The sequence below is a fragment of the Leptodactylus fuscus genome, chromosome 10 (genome assembly GCF_031893055.1).
Source record: "Leptodactylus fuscus isolate aLepFus1 chromosome 10, aLepFus1.hap2, whole genome shotgun sequence".
NCBI lineage: Eukaryota > Metazoa > Chordata > Amphibia > Anura > Leptodactylidae > Leptodactylus > Leptodactylus fuscus.
Genome location: NC_134274.1, coordinates 66,001,011 through 66,007,010, shown reverse-complemented (window position 1 = coordinate 66,007,010; position 6,000 = coordinate 66,001,011).

Below are 6,000 nucleotides of genomic sequence, written 5' to 3'. Positions count from 1 at the left end.
GTAACTTTTCATTCTGGCTCTCCCTAGGGGGTGTTCACTGTTTTTGTTTTATTTATTAGTAAGAAACTGGAGTGTATTAATAAAAATGTGAAAACTTTTATCTGTCTTATTACTATTCTCTCTCTGTTTAATAGACAACTGTATGTATTTGGCTTGCAAAACTGAATCAGAGAGAGTGAACTTTCAGACACACTGTCTCATTGCTTCTTGGAACAATCCAGAGCGCTAGTACCCAAAGTGCTAGTGGTGTAGGGGTATCATGTGCGATTCCCATTCTTGTGACCTGGGTTTGAGTCCTGGCTAGTGCAATTTCAAGTAATTTTAAAGCAATTAATTCTTTGCTTCCAAACAAAAAGAAGAATTCAAATACTAGAGAAATATTCTAAAAGATATAGGGTACCTAAGGGTTCTCGTGTGGGACAGTGGTTAATGTTGATAGAAGGACTTATGATTCTTGGACACTGAAGGCGTATTGTATATGTTCAAGTTTCTGGTGCGCTTATTGAAGCAAGAGTGGAATTATTAAAGGGGCTCTATTAGCAAAATTATGCTGTATGAGCCCCACATATGCGTGAATAGCCTTTAAAAAGGCCATACAGGCACCGCTAATGTTTTTTTAACCCCCCATTTTAAAATAAAACCATAAAAACATATATGTAAATTATACTTATCGTGCACGCTGGGCAGTGATGCACGGTCCGACGCCATCTTCTGGCACGCCTTCCTCTTCTTTCTTCTTCTTTCAGCGACATCCTGCAGTCCTGGCTCTTCCCCAACTTTATTGTCCTCTTCTTCCGGCGGTTCAAATCTGACTGTTTCAAGTTTGGCGCGTGCGTGCTGCCATTGAGAAAAATTGCACCGTAGCGTGCCCAGTAGCTCTGGAAGGAGCGCTGCTGCGCACTCACCGGATTTAAACCAATCTCGTCGGAAGAAGAAGACGGTGAAGCCAGGGAAGAGCCAGGACCAGAGGGGGTCGCCAAAAGAAGAAGAATGAAGAGGAAGGCGTGCCAGAAGATGACGCTGGACCGTGCATCACCTCCCAGTGTGCACGATAAGTATAATTTACATATATGTTTTTATGGTTTTATTGTAAAACGGGGGGGTTAAAATAACATCAGCAGTGCCTTAAAAGCCTTTTTAAAGGCGTATATATCACGCATATGTGGGGCCTATACAGCATATTTTTGATGATAGAGCCCCGTTAAAAGAGGAGCTAAAGTATTTATGCCTTATTCCAAAATTGTAGTTCAAAAACATTACTTTAACTAGGGATATAGTGTGGAGCAATGAGTAAGGTGAATAGTAGAAGTCATTGTCCTTTGTCTCAATATGGAAATGAGCTTTTTGGAACACTGATGGTATTGCCACTTTCCTCTTTGGACCAAGGTCAATGCCTTCATTAATCCATAGGGTAAAGTCAATATTAGACGTTATTGTTCTTGGTTTCATAGGTAAATGAGCTTTTTGGAACGATGATGGCTTTTTCACTTACCTTTGTGGAACATCGACAATGCGTTCGTTTCTCTATAGGGTAATTTCAATAGCAGAAGTCATTGTTCTTGTTCTCAATATGATAATAAGCTACTAGAAACAATGTGGAGGGCATTGCCACATTGTAGCCGCACTGTGATGGAAAAACTCATCTGCAGAGGTCCTAACTGTCAGACTTCTGCAGATGTAATATTGATGGCCTATCCTAAGGACAGGCCATAAATATTAGAGACATAGATAAATCCTTTAAAGATGTTGTCCAAGAATTGGAGCAAACCGGAGGTTTAAAATAAAAAAGCATATTCGCCTGTTCTCGGCACCCGTTGTCCGCCGCTAGTATCCATTCAGTCTCATGCTGTCACCTTCTTGCTGAGATATAAAAAACAAAAAATCTTTGCAAGTCTTCAGTAGGTGATACCTTTTTTAATGGCTAACTCATAATGATGACAGAATATGACGTTTCGAAGCTTCCTCTGAGCTTCTTCTTCAGATATAACTAAAAAACACTGTGTAGAGGCTGCATATTTATGACTGGGCACAGGGGTAGGATTACAGGAGGGAGGGGGGAAGAGGCTTATTACTATATACTTATAACAACAAACAATCAATTGCCAGATCCCTGGTTCTTATCTTAATGGCTGTCTTAATGATTTGTATAAAAAGACATAAACCCACGTGAGATGTTTATCCCATTGTCCAACGTCTGGAATAGGGTCATGGCCTTGTACTCATAAATCAGTCGCTGTTTCCTTGATTTAAAGTTCCCTTTTAAGATCAAGATTTTCATGTCATTGATGATGTTGTGGTCTTCCTGGCAAAAATGATTTGGCACGGGAAGATCAGTTCTCTGTTGTTTGATTGTATGGCGATGTGAATTAATTCTCATTCGGAGTTTCTGACCAGTCTCTCCAACATACAGATTTTCAGTGGAACATTTGGTGCAAATGATCAAATACACCACATTAGGTGTGTTACAGGTGAACACACCTGGGATTTTATATTCCCTGTTAGAGTTTGGGATCTCTATCTTGTCAGTGGTCAGTATGTGCGGGCAGGTCTTGCACCTCTTCTGTCCACATGGAAATGTTCCTTTGTTAGTTGGAGGTGACAGTGAGCTGCTAATAATCATATTCCTGAGGTTTGGTGGCTGTCTGTAGCATAGGAGAGGGGGGTCAGAAAATATGGATTTTAGACGGTTGTCTTTTTGCAGTAGTGGATGTAATTTGCGTGTGACTCCTCTCAGCGTCTCCAGGTGGGGGTTATATGTGACGACCAGGGGCACGCGATTGTTCTCCTGTTTGGTATTGTATTTTAATAACTCCGATCTTGGTATCCTGGTGGCTCTGGTGATTGGATGGTAACCCTGCCTCAAGAATGTGTTTTTGAGGCCCCCAAGGTGTTCGTCCCTATCTGCAGGGTTTGAACATATGGTATCATACCAGCAAGCCCAAGGACAGGGACTTTTTATATGCTTCCAAAACTGCACAAACCTGGGAACCCAGGGAGACCGATCATCTCATGTGTTGGGACTCTCACTGAACAAATCTCTGGATGGGTGGAGGGTATCCTCAAACCTTTAGTGAAGGATACAGCCAGCTACCTACAGGATACTACAGACCTATTAAACAAACTATCCACTATAGGTCCCCTTCCAGATGGAACCATCCTGGCCACCATGGATGTAGAATCCCTGTACTCCAACATCCCACACCAGGACGGTATAAATGCCTGCCAGTTTTTCATGGAAAAGCGAGGTATGAATGCTGAATCGGTGGTGAAACTGACAAAATTCATCCTCCCTCACAATTATGTCTCCTTTGGTGACTGCATCTATTTACAACGGACCGGCACCGCAATGGGGAGCAAAATGGCGCCACAGTACGCTAATCTCTTCATGGCCAAGCTTGAGAGTGACTTCCTATCCACCTGCACCATTAGGCCTCGGGCCTACTATCGCTTCATTGATGATATCCTAATCATTTGGACCGGGTCTGAAGAACAGCTGAAAACCTTCCATGAACAGTTCAACCAGTTCCATCCCACCATCAACCTGACGCTCAATCACTCCTTCTCCGAAATAAACTTCCTGGATGCAGTCATCAAGATACAGGACAACAAAATTGAGACATCACTGTATCAGAAGCCGATTGACCGCCCTACCTACCTAAGATGGGATAGTTTTCATCCTAAACACATAAAGAACTCCATTGTATACAGCCAGGCCATCAGATACCATCGCATATGTTCAAACCCTGCAGATAGGGACGAACACCTTGGGGGCCTCAAAAACACATTCTTGAGGCAGGGTTACCATCCAAGAACAGTTGATAACCAAATCACCAGAGCCACCAGGATACCAAGACCGGAGTTATTAAAATACAATACCAAACAGGAGAACAATCGCGTGCCCCTGGTCGTCACATATAACCCCCACCTGGAGACGCTGAGAGGAATCACACGCGAATTACATCCACTACTGCAAAAAGACAACCGTCTAAAATCCATATTTTCTGACCCCCCTCTCCTATGCTACAGACAGCCACCAAACCTCAGGAATATGATTATTAGCAGCTCACTGTCACCTCCAACTAACAAAGGAACATTTCCATGTGGACAGAAGAGGTGCAAGAACTGTCCGCACATACTGACCACTGACAAGATAGAGATCCCAAACTCTAACAGGGAATATAAAATCCCAGGTGTGTTCACCTGTAACACACCTAATGTGGTGTATTTGATCATTTGCACCAAATGTTCCACTGAAAATCTGTATGTTGGAGAGACTGGTCAGAAACTCCGAATGAGAATTAATTCACATCGCCATACAATCAAACAACAGAGAACTGATCTTCCCGTGCCAAATCATTTTTGCCAGGAAGACCACAACATCATCAATGACATGAAAATCTTGATCTTAAAAGGGAACTTTAAATCAAGGAAACAGCGACTGATTTATGAGTACAAGGCCATGACCCTATTCCAGACGTTGGACAATGGGATGAACATCTCACGTGGGTTTATGTCTTTTTATACAAATCATTAAGACAGCCATTAAGATAAGAACTGGGGATCTGGCAATTGATTGTTTGTTGTTATAAGTATATAGTAATAAGCCTCTTCCCCCCTCCCTCCTGTAATCCTACCCCTGTGCCCAGTCATAAATATGCAGCCTCTACAGAGTGTTTTTTAGTTATATCTGAAGAAGAAGCTCAGAGGAAGCTTCGAAACGTCATATTCTGTCATCATTATGAGTTAGCCATTAAAAAAGGTATCACCTACTGAAGACTTGCAAAGTTTTTTTGTTTTTTATATTTTATAACCACTGGCTAACACGGTACCAAAACAAACATTTTCCTTTTACCTTCTTCAGAGTCCTGCATCTCATGTGACCACTAAGATGAATTGAGTACAGGATTTCCAGAAATGAGGTCTCGCCATGAGACCGAACAGACAAAGGCAGTGGACAATAGGGTGCTGGGGACAGCTGAGTATGTTGCAGCCATGGCAGGCACAGGGTTCTGCACTAATTGTTTTCAATGAGAGTCAGAATGAGGAAAGAATCAGCTGTTTGAGTGAACTGTGGTACGTGTGTAAGTGCCGTGACCCCTTCTCTGTTTACATATATTATACATCTCATAGCAGCCATGTCATGTAACTACAGGCTCGTCCTATACATGTCTGTGTGACAAGACTGTAATTACATTATACGATCATTATAAACAGACAACATGTGATATAAACAGGCGCCATGGCCCCTTCATACAACTGATCAGTGGGTCACTTATCTCTTATTGATGTTTTATTCTAAGGATAGATCATGAATATAAATGAGCTGGAAAACTCCTTAAGCTTAAGGCCCCACATGGCATCCTGCAGCAAAAAAGCGCTGCGGGAAAAACCGTGGCCATGACACATCACATTTCTTCCTGCAGTCCTTTGCACAGATAGGTTGGAGAACTTTCCTTTGCCTATTTTCTGTTTCAATTATATCTAAACCGCCAGAATTTCCGTAGGTATGCTGCAATTTCTAAAACCGAATTACACCGTGTATCTTATTTTACAGCAAAGTGGCGATAGGGCCTGATGTGACGAAAGCACCACGGGAAAACCCAACATTTTACAGGTCCTACAAAGTGAATGGTATTTTAGCAAATCCCATCCACACATTGTGGAAAAATATGTGCAGTGAACATGCTGCGATTTCTAAAACTGTTGGGGTTTTGGAAATTGCAGCATATCAATTATACCTACAAAAATACTGGTGGTTTCCCTATAGGTGTAATGGAAGCAGAAAGTGTTGCGGCTGCGGTTTTTCCTGCAGCGCTATTTTGTTGCAGTTTGCAACGTGAGGCTTTAGTCTTGATAAAGCCCAAGTGCCACTTTCGTTAAATTAATTGGCCCCTCATAGTATGCCCCTGATTCCCCCTGACAAATACTGCACTCTTAATGACCCCTTTTATCAATGAGACCCCCTTGTTCATAATGCCTCCTAATAAAAATAACTTCCCC